General features: G+C 45.7%; 1 protein-coding gene across 10 annotated transcripts in view; it reads left to right on the top strand.

Moving 5' to 3' along the window:
• The first annotated feature begins 5179 nt into the window (after positions 1-5179).
• PRRC2A (proline rich coiled-coil 2A) overlaps positions 5180-19741 on the top strand; it is a 53750-nt gene continuing 39188 nt past the window's right edge. For 3 of the 10 annotated variants that reach the window (XM_089514065.1, XM_089514073.1, XM_089513986.1), the window contains exons 1-2: positions 5180-5381; positions 8482-8552. The gene's annotated coding sequence lies outside the window, so the exon portion shown is untranslated. Of the gene's footprint in view, positions 5382-5519; positions 5671-6511; positions 6601-8481; positions 8553-19741 lie in introns of those variants that run through there. The other 7 variants (XM_089513996.1, XM_089514006.1, XM_089514036.1 and 4 more) reach the window with 7 other exon arrangements.

Below are 19741 nucleotides of genomic sequence, written 5' to 3'. Positions count from 1 at the left end.
GGCCGAGGTGGAAAAGGCCCTTTGTGTAGTGATGGCTCGTCTAGCATCTGGAACTCTTAGGAGATGTTTATCACCCAATCCGAGAGTGTGGGGCGGATTATATGGAGAGAGGCGGTCCTCTACGTACCCTGGGCCCAAGCCATTTAGGGCTTTATAGGTGATAACCAACACCTTGTATTGTGCCCAGAAGCGAATAGGCAGCCAATGTAGATCTTTAAGTACCGGTGTTATATGGCTGGCCCTGGAAGATCCAGTGACCAGCCTTGCTGCCATATTCTGGACCAGTTGAAGCTTCCGGGTTTGGTACAAGGGTTGCCCCATGTAAAGCACATTGCAGAAATCTAAACGAGAGGTTACCAGAGCATGTACCACTGTTTCAAGGTCCCCCCCGGCCCAGGTAGGGTCGCAGCTGGCGTATCAGCCGAAGCTGATAACAGGTACTCCTGACCGTCGCATCCACCTGAGATGTAAGGTGAAGCGACGAGTCCAGGAGCAGCCCCAGACTGCGAACAGAGTCCTTCAGGGGAAGCGTGACCCCGTCTAGGACAGGTGGACAAATCTCCAAACCTGGACCTGGGGAACCTATCACAAGTACTTCCGTTTTCTCTGGATTCAGTCTGAGTCTGTTTTCCCTCATCCAGCCCATTACCGAGTCCAGACAAGCCTCAAGAGGAGAGATACCATCCCTGGTCACTGCATCAGTCGGAGACACAGAGAAATATATTTGGGTGTCATCAGCGTACTGATAACACCGCGCCCCGTGTCTCCGGAGAATCTCTCCCAGCGGTTTCATGTAAATATTAAATAGCATGGGAGACAGAATGGCTTCTTGAGGGACACAAGATGTAAGTGCCCTCTTATCGGAGCACACGTCTCCCAACTGCACCATCTGAAACCTGCCTGAGAGGTAGGAATGGAACCACTGGAGCGCAGTGCCCCCAATTCCTAACTCTCTCAGGCGTTCCAGAAGGATACCATGGTCGATGGTATCGAAAGCCGCTGAGATGTCCAAGAGCACTAACAGGGACACGCTACCCCTGTCCATGCCCAGACAGAGATCATCGACCAAGGTGACCATGGCAGTCTCAACTCCATAGCCCGCCCTGAACCCAGTTTGAAATGGGTCTAGATAATCAGTATCATCCAAGATCGATTGAAGCTGGAGTGCAACCGCCCTCTCGATCACCTTTCCCAAAAATGGCAATAGCGAAACAGGCCGATAATTACTATGCATCAGGGGTTCAAGGGAGGGCTTTTTGATCAGCGGTTTCACTACGGCCAATTTCAAGTTGGTTGGAAATTGCCCATCCCTGAGTGATGTATTAATAATTTGGTGTAACAAGATGGTTACACCCACACACCCCTGAGCCACCAGCCATGAGGGACAGGGATCGAGAGAGCAGGTTGTCTTCCTTACGCTTCTAAGGATCTTGTCCACATCCTCGGTACTTACAGACTCAAAATGATCCAGTACAATAGAGTCCATGGAAGCTCTGGAGGCCTCTACACCGGATTCTGACCCAATAATGGCGTTGAGATCAGCCCTTATCCGAGAGGTTTTATCCGCGAAGAAGTTGTTAAATTGGTCGCAGCAGGCCTTGGATGGTTCCAAAATAGGGTTCAGAGAGGAATGAAGCTGCGTAAGCTCCCTCACTACTCTGAACAGCTCTGCTGGACGCGACTCCGCAGACGCGATACGCGCAGCATAGAACGAATTCTTTGTTGCATCTATTGCCACTCCATAGTCGTCTAAAAGAGAGGCTAGGAGTGCCTTGCCAGCTAAGTCCTGATGTATCTGCCATTTGCGCTCTAGTCGTCGCAGGACCCGCTTCCTTGCCCGGAGATCTTCAGTATACCAGGGCTGTTTTTTGGAAGCAGGCCTGAGAGGACGCTTGGGAGTGATACTGTGTATAGCCCTGGAGAGATCAGTGTCCCAGATGGTAGTCAGGGCATCAACAGAATCGCCGTCACATCCAACCATATACCCCTCTAGGGCTTCTTGGAACCTTTTGGGTTCCATCAGCCTTCGAGGGTGGACCATTCTAGTAGGTCCGCCACCCCCGGGAGGGATCTGGGTAGATGCCTTGATTTTTGCCTCCACCAGGAAATGGTCCGTCCATGACAGGACGGAAATGTTAGTTACTTCCGCCCACGGACTTTCCATATCCGTACAAAATACCATATTGAGTGTATTACCCGCAGGATGCGTTGGCCCTATGACCAGTTGAGACAGGCCCATGGCAGTCATGGAATCCATGAACTCCCGAGCCCCACTGGATGGATTATGGCTGGCCACGAGGGGGATGTTGAGGTCCCCCAGGACAAGAAGCCTGGGGGACTCCAACACCAGCTCCGAGACCAGCTGTGTCAGCTCAGCCAGGGAATCTGTTAGCGCACGGGGTGGCCGGTAGACCAACAGAATCCCCAGACTGTCTCTGGCCTTTAGGGTCAGGTAAATACACTCGATAAAAGAGGTTTGTTGGACATGGTTCCTGGTTAGACGAAGGGTGTTCTTATAGATCAAGGCAACTCCTCCCCCCCACCCACCTAACCTGGACTGGTCCTTAACTGAGAACCCGGCAGGGAGGGCCTGTGCCCACACAGCTTCACCTCCAGGCCCAAGCCAGGTCTCAGTAATGCAAGCCAGGTCGCAGTTCTTATCCTCCAACAGATCATATATAATGTGGGACTTGTTCTTCACAGACCTGGCATTGCACAGGAGCAGAGACAGGGTTTGTGGTACGGTTGGATTGACTCTCAGGCCTCTTTGGTTAGGAAGGTGGAAGGAAGGTGAGATAGATATTACACATCGATTTCGTCTTCCCCTGTAACGCTTCTCCACCTTCCTACCGCCATACCTCCCCTTGCCCCACACTACTCCAATAGAAGCCCCGCTCGTACCTACCATCACCTCTCCCCCAGCCATAACATGCCCCTTATCCATAACCCTCTCCCTCCTTTACCATACAAGACAGCAGTGGAAGAGTTACACAACAGCTCTCCACTGCTGCAACCCTAGCAAGGAGCACACCTCTCATACCTCCCTCCCTCCCCACCAGGACTGTGCAAATGCGCAGCTGCGCAACTGTGAGGATGGCAAAGTCCGAAGGCGGCTTCCCTGAGCTGGTGCGCAGTTGCACAGGTCTTTAGCCAAGCCCAGGGAGCCGCCCGGCAAACACACAGCAGCTCCAGCAGCAGCAGCAACAGTCCTTTGGGAGGCAGACGGAGGCGGGACGGGGGAGACCAGACAGGCTGGCTTTTGAGCACGCCGCTGCCACCGGCGCGCCCCTCTCCCCGCCTTCCCCATAGATTTAAGTCTACGAAATCTCATGCTGGCAACTTCTTTCTTTCAGTTAGGGACTAAACAGACCGTCTTGAAGTGCTGGCGTGGGGGTGTGGCATTTTGATGCCACGCACCCTGATGCCAGCGTCACACTGCGCACCCAGTCGCATGGCAGGGGGCGTTACAGCACTCTGTTGTCACAGCATTTAAAACATGCTGTACTAAGCGAGCGCCAAAAAACTGCCTCCTCAGCAGCAAGGGCGCCTTTTGCCGTCTTTTTAGTGCTGGCCAAGCGCCGGAGTAGAGCCGCGGTGTGCAGTTGCTGCAGCCCCAATCCAGCGAGGAAAGGGTTGGCAGGACACTGCTCCAAAGGGGCGGTCTGTTTTGGCCCTTAGTCTCAAAGGTGTTACAAGATCTCTTTGCATATTGAAAATTTACAGACTAACACAGCTATATCCCTGGATTCTAACATCAGTTGTTATTTTGTGACTACAACTTCCAGAATCCCCCAGCTGCTATAGGTCTGCCTGCCCTGGTTCTACATGGAGTGTGGGGTAAAGGCTGGAAGGCACCAGATCATCTGATTTTGGAAGCTAAGCAGGGTCAACCCTGATTAGTATTTGGATGGGATGCTACGAATGAATACCAGGTGCTGTAGGCTACGTTTCAAAGGAAAGAACTGGTAAAACCACCTCCGAGCATTCCTTGCCTAAGAGCACTCTATGAAATTCATGGGGTCACCACATGTCAACACATGACTTGAAGGCGCACATAAACATACCCCCCAAATTCCAACACGCATCCAGAGCTAAGCCAAATGCTGAAGTACCACACCTAGCCAAGCTTTTTGGGCACAGGAAGAAGACTGGCCACATAGCCCGAAAAACCTACAAAAAACTATGGATGCCAGCCACGAAAGCCTTCAACTTCACAGCGATACATTTATTGGCCAAATGAAATGCGCAATACACTTGTTGCAAGGCAGGTTAACCTGCAGTTCTGAATACACACACACAAATATTTACAACTCCATACATTTAAAAATACATTTTGCAACAAGTATATTGTACATTTCGGTTGGCCTATAAAGGTATCACTTGTTTGGTGGGGTTTTGTTTGAATTTACTAAATGGCCATGCCCTCTGCATGTTTACAAATCCCAGGGTTCCATAGGATGGAGCCAAGGCAAAAATCCCTTATTAAAATGTTTATTTATTTATTAAATAAATAAATATTTATTTATTATTCCTCGTAAAAATAAAATTTCCTCACAAAAATATTTAGTTATTTATTTTTTAAAATAAATAAATATTTATTTTTATAGATAAATAAATATTTTATTCCCCATAAAAATAAAAATTCCTCATAATATATATATATATATATATATATATATATGTAAATGTTTATTTATTATTCCTCATAAACATAAAAAATCCTCATAAAATATTTATTTATATAAATATTAATTTATTTATTATTCCTCACAAAAATAAAAATCCTCATAAACATATATTTATAAAGATTTATTTATTTTTTAATCCTCATAATAATAAAAATTCCTCGTTAAAATGTTGGTTTATTTATTTAAATATTTATTTATCATTCCCCCATAAAAATAAATAAATAAACAAACAAACATTTATAAAAATTCCTCATGAAGAGGGAGAAAAGCACCAGCAGCCTCCTGCTTTGCAGAATAGTGCAGTCATACACCCAAACCTGCTCCAGGGTTGCATAAATTGCCCCCAATAATCACCCTTTTTCCTCCATGAGCAGCATCACCTGAACCCAGAACCTCCTCTCTTTTTTATGCCTCCAAACCCCCTCCCTTGGCATTTTCTCTCCTTAGCCCCGCCCCTCACGCAGCGTCAGGGGGCGTGGCTTTCGCTTCTGCCACCGCCGCCGGCCTTGGGACCCGGATGGCCGTTTAGTCGGTGCTTAGACGCCGAGGCTGCCACATCGGCCCTTGAACAAAATTCACGAAACAGGGGGAAGGGGGGGACGACGTAATCCGCCTCCATCCTCCGTCTGGGACACCCTTCCGCCCCCGGCGAGCTCGCATCCGGGTAGAGCGGACCGAGCCCGTTCTAACGAGGTAAGCCTTGGCTTGGGACGCGCCCGGGAAGGCCTCCTTCCAGCCGCCCGAAAAGCGACGTTCTCGGAGGGAGGAGAGAATTGAGTCTGGCTGAGCCGGTAGAACGTCCAGGCCTCCGCCATTTTGTGCCCTCCTTCTGCTTCCTGGGCCTCCAAACTGAATCCGTCGCCATCCGCCCCTTGGGCCTCGCTCTCCTCTCCCTCGGTTGGGCCCGGCCTTTCGCCCAGGGCTGCCCCAGGGTTTTGGCAGTGTCATTTTGCCCCATTGGAGGATTCCTAGGCCTTTAATGGTGAGCCGAAATAAGGCCTCCTAGAAAGAAGAGAGAAAATGGAGGGCCTTAGAGGCAGAAACAGGCCTTTGCCTTGAACCATTGACTCCCATTGACCCTATACCTGCCCCCCAAAACCCTGCTCAGGTAGGAAAGGATCCCTTATAAAGAGGGGGAAAGAAACAGGGTTTGTAGGGGGGGTCCTGGGTTCAAGCGGAGCTCAGTTTGAAGGCCTCGTTTTATGAAAAACACCCCTAATATTGTAGGGCAAGGGTCTGGGGCAAGTGTTGGGGGTTCAGCACCTCCCCCATTTATTTAATCTCCTACTATTCCTCTTTTACTGGGCATTAATGCTATATTTGGGGGTCTCGCTCATTTTGACGGGGCTACAGATTTGGGGCAGGTTTATGGGGGGAATTTAAAAACTACCCCCCTTATTTAATCTCCTAGTATCTTTTCTAAATATCTCTCCTTTTGAAAGGGAGACACATTTGGGGCAGGGGTTTTTTTTGGGGGGGGGCTTTCCAAGAGCTATCCCTCTGATTTAAGATCCCAGGATCTTTTCTGGATATTAAGGCTGTATTTTTTGAAGGGGGGGGTTCTCTCTCATTTTGAAGGAGGTGACATTTGGGGCAGGTGGGGTTTTTTGGGGGGGGAGTTTAAAAACTACCCCACTTATTTAATCTCCTAGTATCCCTCTTTTCTGGTGGTTCAGACATGTTAAGGGCTGCATTTTTGGGGATGGGGTTTTGAAGGCATCAGGGAACCCACTGAAGCCTCGGTTATCTCACACACAGACATACGCACCCCATGTATCCCCATTTTCAATTAATACCTTTCTTTTCTCCCCCCCACCCCCCAGGTCTTAAAACCACAAAGATGGCATCTTAAACTGGAATTAAGATGGAGCTGGGGCTTTATCTTTATGGAGGAGGAGGGAGAGATGTAAAGGTCTGTGGTTGAACCTGGGGATTGCTTTGGTGTCTCTCACGCCCCACATACACCCAGTTCCATATATATCATAATGCATATTATATGTGTGTGTGTGTGTGTGTGTGTATATATAACTGTGATGGGGTTGGGGGGGTCAGGGATGCCACTGAAACTGGAAAGGAAGGAAAGGATTGTCTTGGTATCTCTAACACACATACACTCACCACATACACCATATATATATATGTATGTATATATATATATATATATATATATATGGATGGGATGGTTTTTCTGGGGTCAGGGATGCCACAAACTGGAAAGAAAGGAAAAGATTGCCTTAGATGCACCCTATGGATTGGGGGGGTCAGGGATGCGACAAACTGGAAAGGATTGCCTTGGTATGTCACACACACACCCCATGTACATCCCATTTCTCCCTCTATATATATATGTGTGTGTGTGTGTGTGTATATACACACACACACACATATACATAAATACACATATAAAATATACATGGAATGGGGTTTGGGGGGTCAGGGATGCCCCACTGAAACTGGGCAGGAAGAAGATTGCCTTGGTATCTTGCCACTGCCGCCATCCCACACGACCAGTTAAATTTAATATATAGTTAGATATTTAAATAACCTCAAAGCCAACTATGGCACCTTCTGCTGAAAGTCAGACGGAGCAGGAGCATTGCTTAGCTTTATTTTTATGAAAGAGGAGGCAGAAACGTCAGGGTCTGTGGTTGAATCTGAGGATTGCCACTGACACTGGAGAGGAAGGAAACGATTGCCTTGGTATCTCAGCCCCCCAATACACCCAGTTTCATTTCATTCATATATATATATATATATATATATATATATATATAATCTTAAAACCACAAAGATGGCATCTTCAGCTGAAATTAAGGTGGAGCTGGGGCACTGGCTTGCTTTATTTCCAGGAAGAGGTGTTAGAAATGCCAGGGTCTGTGGCTGAATGTGAGGATTGCTTTATTATCTACGATCCCATTGTGTTTTGCCTTTCCAGCCATTGCTGGTGGGCAAGGGATGGGGGTGATTTAATTTGTCTCCATTCCAGAATGCCACTTTGGGGGGTGGGGGCCATCACTGCTTCACCCCAACATACTTCCAGTAGAGTATCGCCATTTAGCCTGCTATTGGAGTAAGGAGATCAAGTTAATTTGATCTCCATCTTGCTGCAAAGGGCTGTATGCTTTTTCACACACAAACTGGTTTCTATCCAGCATCTGCCCCCCCTTCAGATAGGTTTAAAAATCGAAACCTATTTGAGGGGGAGGAGGTCTGCTTGCAAGAAATGGGTTTGTCTGTGTGCTTTTCAAAAACATGTTGTAACGCCTCTGAGGTTTGCAGTATATAGACTACATCATTTATTAAAAAGCCCATTTCTGCCCCTCGGCACAGTCTTACATTTAAAACATTTTAAGGAGAAAAGACCAAATGGTGAAGGGAAGGGGGTGGGAGAGGAGGTGTGGCAGGTGTTCTGTTCAAGGTTTTAGGCAGCGTTAGTATTTGGGAAATGTGTTGCCTTTTGGTTGCCTACAGCCACAGCATTTAGAAAATGAGAAGCTAGTTGTTCTCAGTTTGGGGGAGTAAGATCTCCTAAATAAAGGCTGTACTGAGATAGCCATGAAGTTGCAGCCCTGCTGTAATTGTGAGTTGAACCATTGCGACTCACATAAAAGGCCATTTTACTGCAGCCACACTTGAAAATCTGAACCAGTTCAAAATGTGGGGTGGTTTTTTTATGCTGGTATTGAAATGGCAGTGAAAAATCTGGACGCGTGACAGCTCTACAGCTGATGCCGATGCTTAAGAGGTATTTTTGTTTCTTGAAACCCAGTCAATAGGAAATCTTTCTGTTTAGGGCAGATAAGCAAAATCTCCTTGAGGATAGTGCTGAAATCAGGGGTGTGCCTTTGCTGAAAGGGAAGACTGGTAAGTTGATCTAAAACCTTGTGTTTTGAAGTAGCACTCTTAAGCACAAAATTGATGGCGGGGAAGAAGGAAAATCTCCTTGCCATGTGTGGTTAACAAAACATTACTAGGGTCTCATAACCTGCACTGCAGTTTGGAGGGGGGTGTGAAACAGCCCAGATTAATTTAGCTTAAAGGTGGAGTTTGAATTTCCCAGCATTGTAGCAGGAAGGTGGGATGGTGGCAGCTTGTGAGAGTGTGATGACACACACAGAAAGGAAGCAAACATGGCTCCCTTTCATTTCAGAAGCATCCGTCTCTGAATGGGGTGATGTCCAAAACATTGGGTGTGTTTATGCAGCAAGAAAGGTGTTCCCCTGTCTGGCACAAAAGCCTACCCCCATATATTGGACAACTGTGAAAGCCAAGACAGCCTTTTGATGAGTGTCTTCACTGAGTCCTTGGCTTTACTGTGGGCTCGTGCGGGAACACACACACACATGCACACAAAAGGCATCATGATTTTGATACAGGGTTAGAGAGGAGGTGAAATGGCCAACGCTTGAATTTCAGGGTAAATGAATTGGCCATTTCTTTGCATGAGTCCTCAATGTCAGGACCTTTTAGTGCAAATTTTAGAAAGAGCAAGGGTCCAACACATTGGGGGTTTTCTGGCTTCCTTTCATAGTCCTGGATCTCATTTTATTCATGTTCATTTGCGGGAAGGAGGACTTTTCTTTTCTTGCTTCAAAATCAGCCTTTCAGATGGTTGATGGCACCTTGATATTCCAGTGATGGAATTTAGGAGGCTTTTTTCCCCTCAATGAAATGATTTCAGATTTTCAGTTTTTGCTTTTATTGGTTATTTTGATAATTACTGGTTTCAAACTGGGAGTGCCTTTTCTGATGTCAAAATCTGTTTGTCTGTAATGCAGCTTTGGGATTCTGCAGATAAATTGAACATATTAATAATTAATAGTTGCTGATTCAGTATCAAGATGGCTTTGAAATGGGGATCCTTCCTTTTTCCTGTCAAGCAATGAAAAAAAATAATTAAATTGAAGTTTTAATCATTTGAATTATTAATCATGCAAATTTATTAACTTGTTAAATGTGTGGATTTATAGTAAATGAATAGTCAAAAGGATAGTGTACTACAGTGATGGTTTGGAAGGATGGTATAATTCAGCAAGATCAGAAATTACATTCTGGAAGGACTGTATAAATAATGGATCAAAAATTATCAGCCACTCTGAGTCGGATGTGCTATTTTTAAAACTGCTCCTGGCTTGTTTTTGCTCAGGTGCCATTATATCTGATTGTGCAGTGCTGTGGGAATTGGACATCTTAGCTGTGCATTATGTAGTGAAAGCAGAAAGATGCCTGTGGTGTTAGATGCCTTTTCAGAAAGATGAAGGCAAAATGATACACAGCCCTATTAACGTTAGATTGACTTAAAATTATCTAAAAATTAGGGATAGTAAAACAAATGCAATCTGTCGTGTAGGGCTAAAATAAAACCTATTACTGTCTTGTAAATGGGAGCTGTTACTAAATACGTTGGACATTTGGCATGGTGGGGTAATATGGGGATACTAATTAAGGTATTGGCAGTTTGGATGGATTTAAATAATTTGTAAGTACAGTCACCGAGGTGTAACCTGTATAAAAGGGCAATGTGCATAGTGAAGTGGCAGCTGGGCAAGTGGTTGCTGACCTGATTCAGCTGTGGTCAGATATCCCTGAAAATAATGCTGATCTGCTATTTGACTCTGCAGCCTCTCCTCTACAGAACACTTCAATCAGTGCTATTGGGAATTACCAGTCTAATGAGATCCTGTGTTTGGTTATAGGACAGACCGCACTTGGTAATAATACTTATATCTTTTGCTCTATGGGTCAACACCCCATACACTGCATACATTGTACGTTTTATGCTTAAAATTTGATGATCAGTCAGCGTATCTTGACTATCATCTTCCTTAAATTAGTGGTGTTGTTGAGCAGGTGGTGATTTGTTTCAATATGCCCTCAGTTTTCCAGGAGTATAGTCGTCCCTCCATTTTCACAGACTTGGAGTTCGCAGGCAGCAAATGGACAGGGACAGAATGGGGTGCACACTGCCATTCAAGCCATTGGGGCTTGAATATTGGCAATTTTTCATTTTCACAGGAGGATCCATAGAATCATAGAATCATAGAGTTGGAAGAGACCACAAGGGCCATCCAGTCCAACCCCCTGCCATGCAGGAAATCCAAATCAAAGCATCCCCAACAGATGGCCATCCAGCCTCTGCTTAAAGACCTCCAAGGAAGGAGACTCCACTACATTCCGAGGAAGGAGTGTGTTCCACTGTTGAACAGCCCTTACTGTCAGGAAGTTCTTCCTAATGTTGAGGTGGAATCTCTTTTCCTGTAGCTTGCATCCATTGTTCCGGGTCCTGTTCTCTGGAGCAGCAGAAAACAAGCTTGCTCCCTCTTCAATATGACATCCTTTCACATATTTAAACAGGGCTATCATATCACCTCTCAACCTTCTCTTCTCCAGGCTAAACATCCCCAGCTCTCTGAGTCGTTCCTCGTAGGGCAAGGTTTCCAGACCTTTCACCATTTTAGTCGCCCTCCTCTGGACACGCTCCAGTTTTTCAATGTCCTTTTTGAATTGTGGTGCCCAGAACTGGACACAATATTCCAGGTGGGGCCTGACCAGAGCAGAATACAATGGCACAATTACTTCTCTTGATCTAGACACTATACTTTTATTGATGCAGCCTAAAATTGCATTGGCCTTTGTACTTAAATGTAGCACAATGCCATGTGGGCTGTACACTCATTTGAGCAGCATCACTGCAAGGGACGTCCAGTCTCATGCTTTTCACCCAATAAAGCTGGAACATTGTGATGCTGCAGGGAAGACCTGGTGTGGTTGAAGTATTTGCATATTCACTCCTTCAGTGTGTTATTGTATTTAGCTGACAAACGTTTTCACATTTTCAAAGAGTATCTCCAAATACCAGATTCTGAATTAAAGCAAGGAACCACACCCCCTTGGTGTCTTTTTTGTACACCTCCGCATGAAGGACTTTTTATTTAGAAGCAGAAGGTTGGTTTATCTCTACAGATCCAACAAGCTGAATGTTCTTTTGGATCATTGCATGATTAAAGCAGAAGATCTAGCAGTTTTAAAAATGTATTGGGCATTCCAAATTCTACCCTAACAGTAAACTCATGCCTCCATATCTGCAGCTTTGATATTTGCAGATTTGATTAATATGTTCTCTCTAGGAATATCTAGGTCCCCCAGTGCAACTCTATGGTCAACTTTAACTAAAGGTTTCACTGAAAGACGTAGAGATTCCTAGAGAGAATACTCTACTAGGCATTTGTAGCTCCTCCAGCTCAGTTCTGTGGTCAGTGTCTGTTGGATGTTGACTTCAGAGTTGCACTGGAGGGCCTAGAGATTCCTAGAGAAGTGTCCTCTCAGGTAAAAACATGGTGTTTTTGTTATTTGCATCTTGTGCCCCTAACCCTAGTGAATATGGAGGGACAAGTTTATTCCTAAATAGTTTGGATATGTTTTCAGAAACCCGTGACTTGGGATGCCAAGTTGTTGATAGGCTTCTGTTACAAACATAGTTATGTAAATTAAAGATTTTGTGAAAGAGTAAGTAAATGCTCATTCCCTAAATCAAGGACCACCTCCCCATGCAAACATTCTCTTGGGAACCAAATGCCAGTTTTTAAAATTATCACTACCTCACAAGATTTCTTTCTCTCTCATCTCAACATGAAAGAGTTTACAAGGGTATCATAATAAAACACTCACATACCCTAGCCATGTTTTTTATTACAGTTCTTCCTCCATTTTAACTCTCTTTTGCTTCTCCTCCTTGTATTTGCCAGCTTATTAGACCCCCCAGGGCTATAGTACAGCGCGCCCGCGCCATACACGGGCGCGCCATACGCGGCCTTGAGCATACGCGTTCAAGCCGCGGGGCGGAAGGGGCAGCGCATCCCATTCAATTGAATGGTCACGCGCTCCCGCGCCGCCGTGCACAAGCCCCATTGTTTCCAATGGGGCTCGAGCATAGGCGGAATTTGCCTTACACGGCGGGATCCAGAACGGATCCCCCGCATAAGGCGAGGACGGACTGTAGTCCTGCCCTGAGGAAAATAAGAGAAACTGGCAGGTAAGCCAGTGGGTATTTAGGTAAACCTGGGGGCTCAGTAACATAATTTGTAAAGACAGTTTGGCTGCTATGGTCTGGTTGGGTCTCAAAGGCTCTTTACAGACCGCCAAAATATGGTGGTCTGTCGGCGCTGCTCTTTGCTGCGCGAGGGAGCTGCTGCGTGCAAACCGCGCAACTCCCTCGCGCAGCAAAAAAGGAGCTCGAAAATGGAGCTTCTTCTCACGGCGCGGCTATGACGCCGCGAAGTGCTGCTGGCGCACTCGTGATGTCATAGCTGCTGTGACATGTGCGGACGCACAGCATCCGCTACGTAAAAATGGCGGCGGCCGTCTGGAACGGCCGGCGTCATTTTTTATGCGCAGAGCGCATATTAGGGCTAGGGAGGTGTGGAAGCACCGCACCTCCCTAACCCTAGTACGCGCTCTGCGCGTACTTTAATGGCGGTGTGTAACCCGCCATTGTTGTCTTCTAATGGTCTCTGTTGTTCTCCTGGTGGCAACTCTGAGGGCTGATACAAACGTTAAGAGTGTGGATGCATGGATGCACTAGAAGCATTGTAAAGGTAAGCTCGTGGTGGCATGTGGCCACTTTTGATACAGAGCAGAGGTGGGCAGAAAGTAGAGAAAGAATTATTGGTAGAAGTTAGAGTGCCTTGGAAGAGAACATCAGAGTTTCTGATTCCTAGCAATTTAAGAAGTCCAAGGAAAATATGGTTGATGTTGTGTTAATTGATCCCTCAGCCTCAGTGTCCTTCATTTCTAGAATAGGACTGCCAAATGACTGGGTTTTTACCATGACTTTGTTAATAATGATAATAAGTATTTATATCCCGCCTTTCCCTTTCGAGTATCTAAGCGGGTTACAACAGTCCAATATAACATTTAAAAACAGTAGTAACATGATCCCACTCCCCTAGCCCTCCCTCCTTCTGCTAAAATACAAATAAAACATCATACTATATAATAATAGTAGCAGTATCACACATTACACCCAGTTGCGTAGAGCATGCAGGTAAAATTAGGAGCACAGAAAAATATTTACAGGAGTGGTCATAGGGAGAGACCATGGGCAGGTGAGCAGTTCAGGTTCTCATTTTGGAGGTCAGTCTGGGAAGGCTCGCCGGAAGAGATCCATCTTTATCGCCTTTTTAAAGGCCTCTAAAAATGTAATTTGGCGGGTCTCCTCCAGCAGGTCGTTCCACATTTTCGGAGTGGCAGCTGAAAAGGTCCTCTGGGAAGTTGCCACCAGCCTAGTTTTCTTCAGCTGTAGTTTGTTCCTCCCAGAGGGCTTGAGTGCGGGAAAGATTGTATGGGGGGAGGCGTTCCCTCAAGTAGTCTGGACCCAGGCCATGTAGGGCTTTATAGGTAATAACCAACACCTTGTACTGAGCCCAGAAGCTAATAGACAGCCAATGTAGAGATTTTAAGATAGGTGTAATAGGGTCGTATTTAGATTTACCTATGACCAACCTGACTGCCATATTTTGAATTAATTGAAGCTTCCGAACATGGCACAAGGGCTGCCCCATGTAGAGCGTATTACAGAAATCAAGACGAGAGGTTACCAGTGAGTGTACAGCCATTTCTAGGTCCACCCATTCCAGGTAGGGTTGCAGCTGGCGTATCAGCCAAAGCTGATAACAGACGCTCCTGGCCATCACATCAATCTGAGAAGTCAGCTGAAGCGACGAATCCAGAAGTACCCCCAGACTGTAAACACAGTCCTTTAGCGGAAGTGTGACCCCGTCCAGGCCTGGTGAGCATAAATCCATAGCCGGTTCAGGTTTACCTATAGCGAGTACCTCCATTTTGTTTGGATTCAGCATAAGTCTATTTTCCCTTATCCAATCCCTTACTGACCTGAGACAGTCATTCAGAGGGGAGATACCTTCCTTGGTCACTGAAGCGGTCCGAGACATAGAGAAGCATATTTGGGTGTCATCCGCGTACTGATAACACCCCGCCCTATATCTCTGGATGATCTCACCCAGCGGCTTCATTGTTTAGCTTTGCTGTGCAGTTTTAAAGAATTGTTAGGATCCCAGATCTGGGGTCACTAAAGTTTGTTTCTCTGACAGAGTAAGAAATGAATTTGGTTTGCTTCTAGAGCTGCCATTTTGTACTTGCCTCTGATTGGGAACCCTCAGCATTCTGTTTTCAAAAAGGCGCCCTCCCAGGCCAGTGTAGTGTAGTGGTTTGAGCATAGGACTGTGATTATAGAGACCAGGATTCATATCCCCCATTCAACTGTGGAGACCCAACTTAGGCAAGTAACACTCTCTCAGCCTCTGATTGATCCAAATAAAATCCCATCATATGTTCATCTTGTCTCTGTGTATGTGCCTTCAAGTTGTGTATGGGCTTACGCTGACCCCATGGCTTTCTTAGGGAAGGAACATTCAGAGGTGATTTTGCCAGTTCCTTTCTCTGAAATATACATTTGGTATTTGTTGGTGGTCTCTTATTCAGTTACTAACCAGGGCTGATCCTTCTTAGCTTCCAAGATCAGATGGAATCTGGTAACTTCTAGGGTATTTGCCTTAGAGTCACCATAAGTCAGAAACGCCTTGGAGGCACACAGCAACAAACAAAGTCTTATTCATGTCCTCTCATGATCTGGAACTGTAGTTTTCAACAGTTAGCCCTCCAGATGTTTTGAACTCAGGGGAAATTAAAGTCCAAAACATTAAAGAGGATGAAAGGCTGAAAACCGCTGGTCTAGTGCAGTGGTTCCCAGCCATTTCTTTTATAGGGACCACTGCAGTTGTATTGCCATCTTTTTAGGCCACCAAAAAAGTAAGCAAGCAATTCAAAATATTTTTAACGTGGGCTAATGAAAACCCGCTTATATCAAGGGGGTTTCAATAAACCTCACTGACCTGTTTGTTACTGTTAGTATGCATTTTCACAGTTCAGATTTCATCTTGATATATTGCAAGAAACAGGGAAAGGGACTGTTCATTTTGGCTCATATATTTCATTACCTCCCCCATTAAGAGTCATATGTCAGTGCAGTTTCTTCGCCCAATGGATGATGATGATACTATGATTTTATTTAATTATTACCCGCTTCTTCCTACGGACCAAGGCAGGAAGCAGCAACAGTTAATAAACAACACCAGTTAAAAAGACACCGGTTAAAACACACATAAATTTTAAAAGGACTTTCTTTGTGTGGTTCACAGAGACCATGAAAAAGAAGTACATATATTAAAACAATCCACATTTAAAATTGATCATTTAAAATTCACAATTTAAAAATCATCTGGATAAGCCTGCTGGAAGAGACTTCTCTTTCAATGCGCTTTTAAATTCCCGCATCATATTCAGCTGTGGAACCTCTTCTGGCAGGTCATTCCACAGTCTTTGGGAGGCTGAAGAAAACGCCCTCTGGCTGACAGTTGCCAACCTAGTCTTGGGCTGACTGGAGTAAATGTGTAGATTATATGGGAAGAGCTTGTCCTATGTAGGTAACCTGGTCCCAAACCATGTAGAACTTTAAAGGTAATAACCAACACTTTGTACTTCTAAAGGTCCACAGATCATAGGTTAAGAACCACTAACTAGAGGATGCATGTGTAATAGCTAGGACCAGAACAGATGACCTGTAAAAGACGCCTTCAGGGCATCATCAGAGTACAGTGTTTACACGCCACACGCTGCTAGCAGCAGGAAAAGCCAGCTTTTTGCCGGCCGAAATAGGAGTGGATCTTTGCCACTCCTTTTTTGGCTGGCTTCAAGGCAGATTGGGGCCATGGCGTGTGTTTGCTGTGGGCTCAATCCGTCTTTGGAAGGCGGTACTTCAAGCCACCTCTTCAGGTACATCTGTCTCCCCCCCCCCCCCAAATAGATACAGAAATATTAAATTGAGCCTAGATGTTCACTCTGTAAGCAGCTGTTCTTGGTCATTATTATATTTGAATTGTTTCACTGGCTGCATTTAGATATGGTCTGAAATCCTAGTTTGATTTTGTTATATGGTCAGACTCTTTTCCACAAGCTGTAGTTTGCCATTTTCTGGTAAAATGGAAAATGATGATTTGTATCAAGTCAGTTGGAAGTTTCTTGTCTGCAAAATGAGAAAAGAAAGGAAGGACACAAGCTGCCATATTGCAAACTAGAGCAATGAACAGGGTTCCAGCAAGGCACACCTGCAGATAGATTACTCTAGTATCTTTACTCTGGCTTACTTTTGGGTTAGAATAGATCTTAGTTAAACATACTGTGTTAAGAAATAAGGCCAGTTTTCAAATAGAGCAAGCTTAAAAAATTGCATTTTTGTGTGACATTTTTGTGTGACATTTTTGCTTATTTTGTCTCACTGTGAGTTTTAAAATGGTAACTTTCCTTAATAGCAGTCAGCAAGGTCATTTAAATTAAAGCCAGACCAAATTTCCAAGGGAAGGATAGTTCATTTAGAACAGCAATCAGCATCGCAGAGTCCAAATTGTACCAGAGCTCTCTAACAGGGAAAGCTCAACGTCTCACAAAACTACAGATAGTCTGTCAGGTGAATGGATGCTCTTAAATTGCCACACCACCATGTGTCCACCACCATTGCAACTAGCAACATCTTTCTGTCCAAACATCTCACCCTGTCTGAAACTGAAGATCAAAAGGGAGGACTAAAAGGTGCAAAAAGTCCACCTGGAGTTGCCATCAGAGCTGGCCAAATCCAGTCTGTTAGCTGGTAATTGTTGGCAGCCTCGTCCCCTCTGGATGTATTTGACTGCAGTTCTGAGGTTCCTTTGAACAGTTCATAGAAGAGAGTTGGAAATGCTTAACATTACAGTTTAAAGTATGAAATACAGTAATCCCAACCAGATCACACAGTGAATGGAAAGAAAACCAAACATGACAACCATCCACCCCAAAACCCACCTCAGAAATCAAACATTCAGTGTGTTTTTCTTAAAGTCATCAGGGAGTGGGATTGAAACAAAAGCTGTTACAGGTTCCATATTCTCCAAAAGCCCACCTCCTGGTATTTTCCACCCCTTCCTCCAAACCTGTGGTGGCAAGAGTGGAGTTTTACAGAATGACTTAGCATATAGAAAGAGGAACATATGGGAAAGATTCCTAAGGTAACCTGAACCCTTTAAAGCTCGACCAAATACCAGTAGTTGAAATGCTTATACCTCTGCCGGTTTCAGGATGTAGTTAACAACGGGTGTGGTGATGTTTCCTGTCAAGGCTTCACAGAGCTTCTTGGTAAGCTTTGAAGTACAGTGGGACCTTGGTATCCGCAGACTTCCCATTCACAGATTTGAGCGTCTGTGGACGGCAAGCCCACACTGTCTCCAGTGCAGCTGTGCCACCATTGGGGACAATGGGACAAGTCCTCCCTCCTTATCTTTCTCCTTCCTTCCTTCTGTACTTCACCCACTCTCCCTCCTTGCGAGGCTTCTGCCCTAAGCTAGCCTTCGGGGGCGGAGGCTGGAGCCCCATCAACCACAGAGAGCCAATGTTGGCGCAGGGGCTTAGGGTATTGGGCGTGGGGACAAAGGCTCCGAGACCCAAGACTCTGCGCCAATGTCAGCTCCCTGTGGCCGATGGGCTCCAGCCTCCGCCCCCGAAGCCAAGCCTGGGGCAGAAGCCTCATGGGGGAGGGGGGGGGGAGGAAGGGAAGGAGGGAGGACTTGTCCCATTGTCCCCAATGGCGTTGTGGCTGCATGGTCCATGCTGCTTTTGTGGACAATCAGACTTGCGTATTCATGGATTTTTGGTGTCCGTGAGGGGAGATCCTTGAACTGATCCCTACAGATACAAAGGGACAACTGTATTACTTTTGTTGAAATGCCCTTGATTTGTTCCAGGTTACTTTAAACCAGGGGTAGGCAACCTGCGGCCCGTGGGCCGGATGCGGCCCGGCAAGGCCTTGGGACCGGCCCCATCCTGGTCCTACCGCCAATTGCCGCCGGAGCCTTTGGCCTCTCGCGTGAGGGCGTGGGGCCTTTGGCCTATCAGGAGGAGGCAGGCAGGCGGCGGGCAAGGGGGGCAATTGCCTATAGAAGCCTCCGAAACATGCATTTAGATTAACATTTTTTTAAAAATCAGCAATTTTTTTCCGTGTCCTCCATTTTTTAAAAAGTGTCCTCCATTTGAAATTTTTTTCCTACATTTGTCCCGGTTTATTTATTTATTTATTTAATTTTTAAAAAATTATTTAATCATTTATTTTTTGGCTTCGGCCCCCCCAGTTGTCTGAGGAACAGCAACCCGGCCCCCGGCTCAAAAAGGTTGCCTACCCCTGCTTTAAACCATGGTTTAAACCAGAAGACTTAAAAAACAACAACAGTTTATTGGCCTTTGCTATCCAGTATCCATTGCTTCTTTTTAATTGCCTTATTTCATAGTGCAAGAAATGCCACTCGGCAACAAATCTTTCAATTAACCTAAGTTCATAATAATTTGCTTTAAAGGAAAACTTTAAGAAAATGCAAACAATTATATGTAAATCAAAATACAAATAAAAAACCCAGCTCTTAACAAAAAATATAAGCTAACATCTTACCTAAATCTTTCTTTGACCAGGAACCTTGTCCGACAAACTGACCATATCGAGTGCATTTACCTGACCCTGAAGGCCAGGGATAGTCTAGGGATTCTGTTGGTCTACCAGCCACCCCGTGCGCTAACAGACTCCCTGGCCGAGCTGACACAACTGGTCTCGGAGCTGGTGTTGGAGTCCCCAAGGCTTCTTGTCCTGGGAGACCTCAACATCCCCTTCGAGGCCAGCCATGGTTCAACTGGTGCGGCTCGGGAGTTCATGGCTACCATGACTGCCATGGGCCTGTCCCAATTGGTCTCAGGGGCTACACATTCGGCCGGTAATACGCTCGATGTCATCTTTTGTATGGACATGGAGTCTCCGTGGGCGGAGGTAACTAATATCTCCGCCTTGTCATGGACGGACCATTTCCTGGTCGAGGCTAAATTCAAGGCATCTACCCAAATCCCTCCCGGGGGTGGCGGACCTATTAGGATGGTCCACCTTTGAAGGCTGATGGAACCCAAAAGGT

Source organism: Sceloporus occidentalis, unplaced genomic scaffold (genome assembly GCF_023333645.1).
Source record: "Sceloporus occidentalis isolate IW3139 unplaced genomic scaffold, rSceOcc1.0.p SCAF_1, whole genome shotgun sequence".
Taxonomy (NCBI): Eukaryota; Metazoa; Chordata; class Lepidosauria; order Squamata; family Phrynosomatidae; genus Sceloporus; species Sceloporus occidentalis.
The sequence above is the reverse complement of the archived record's forward strand: the minus strand, read 5'-3'. Positions and strand labels throughout refer to the sequence as shown.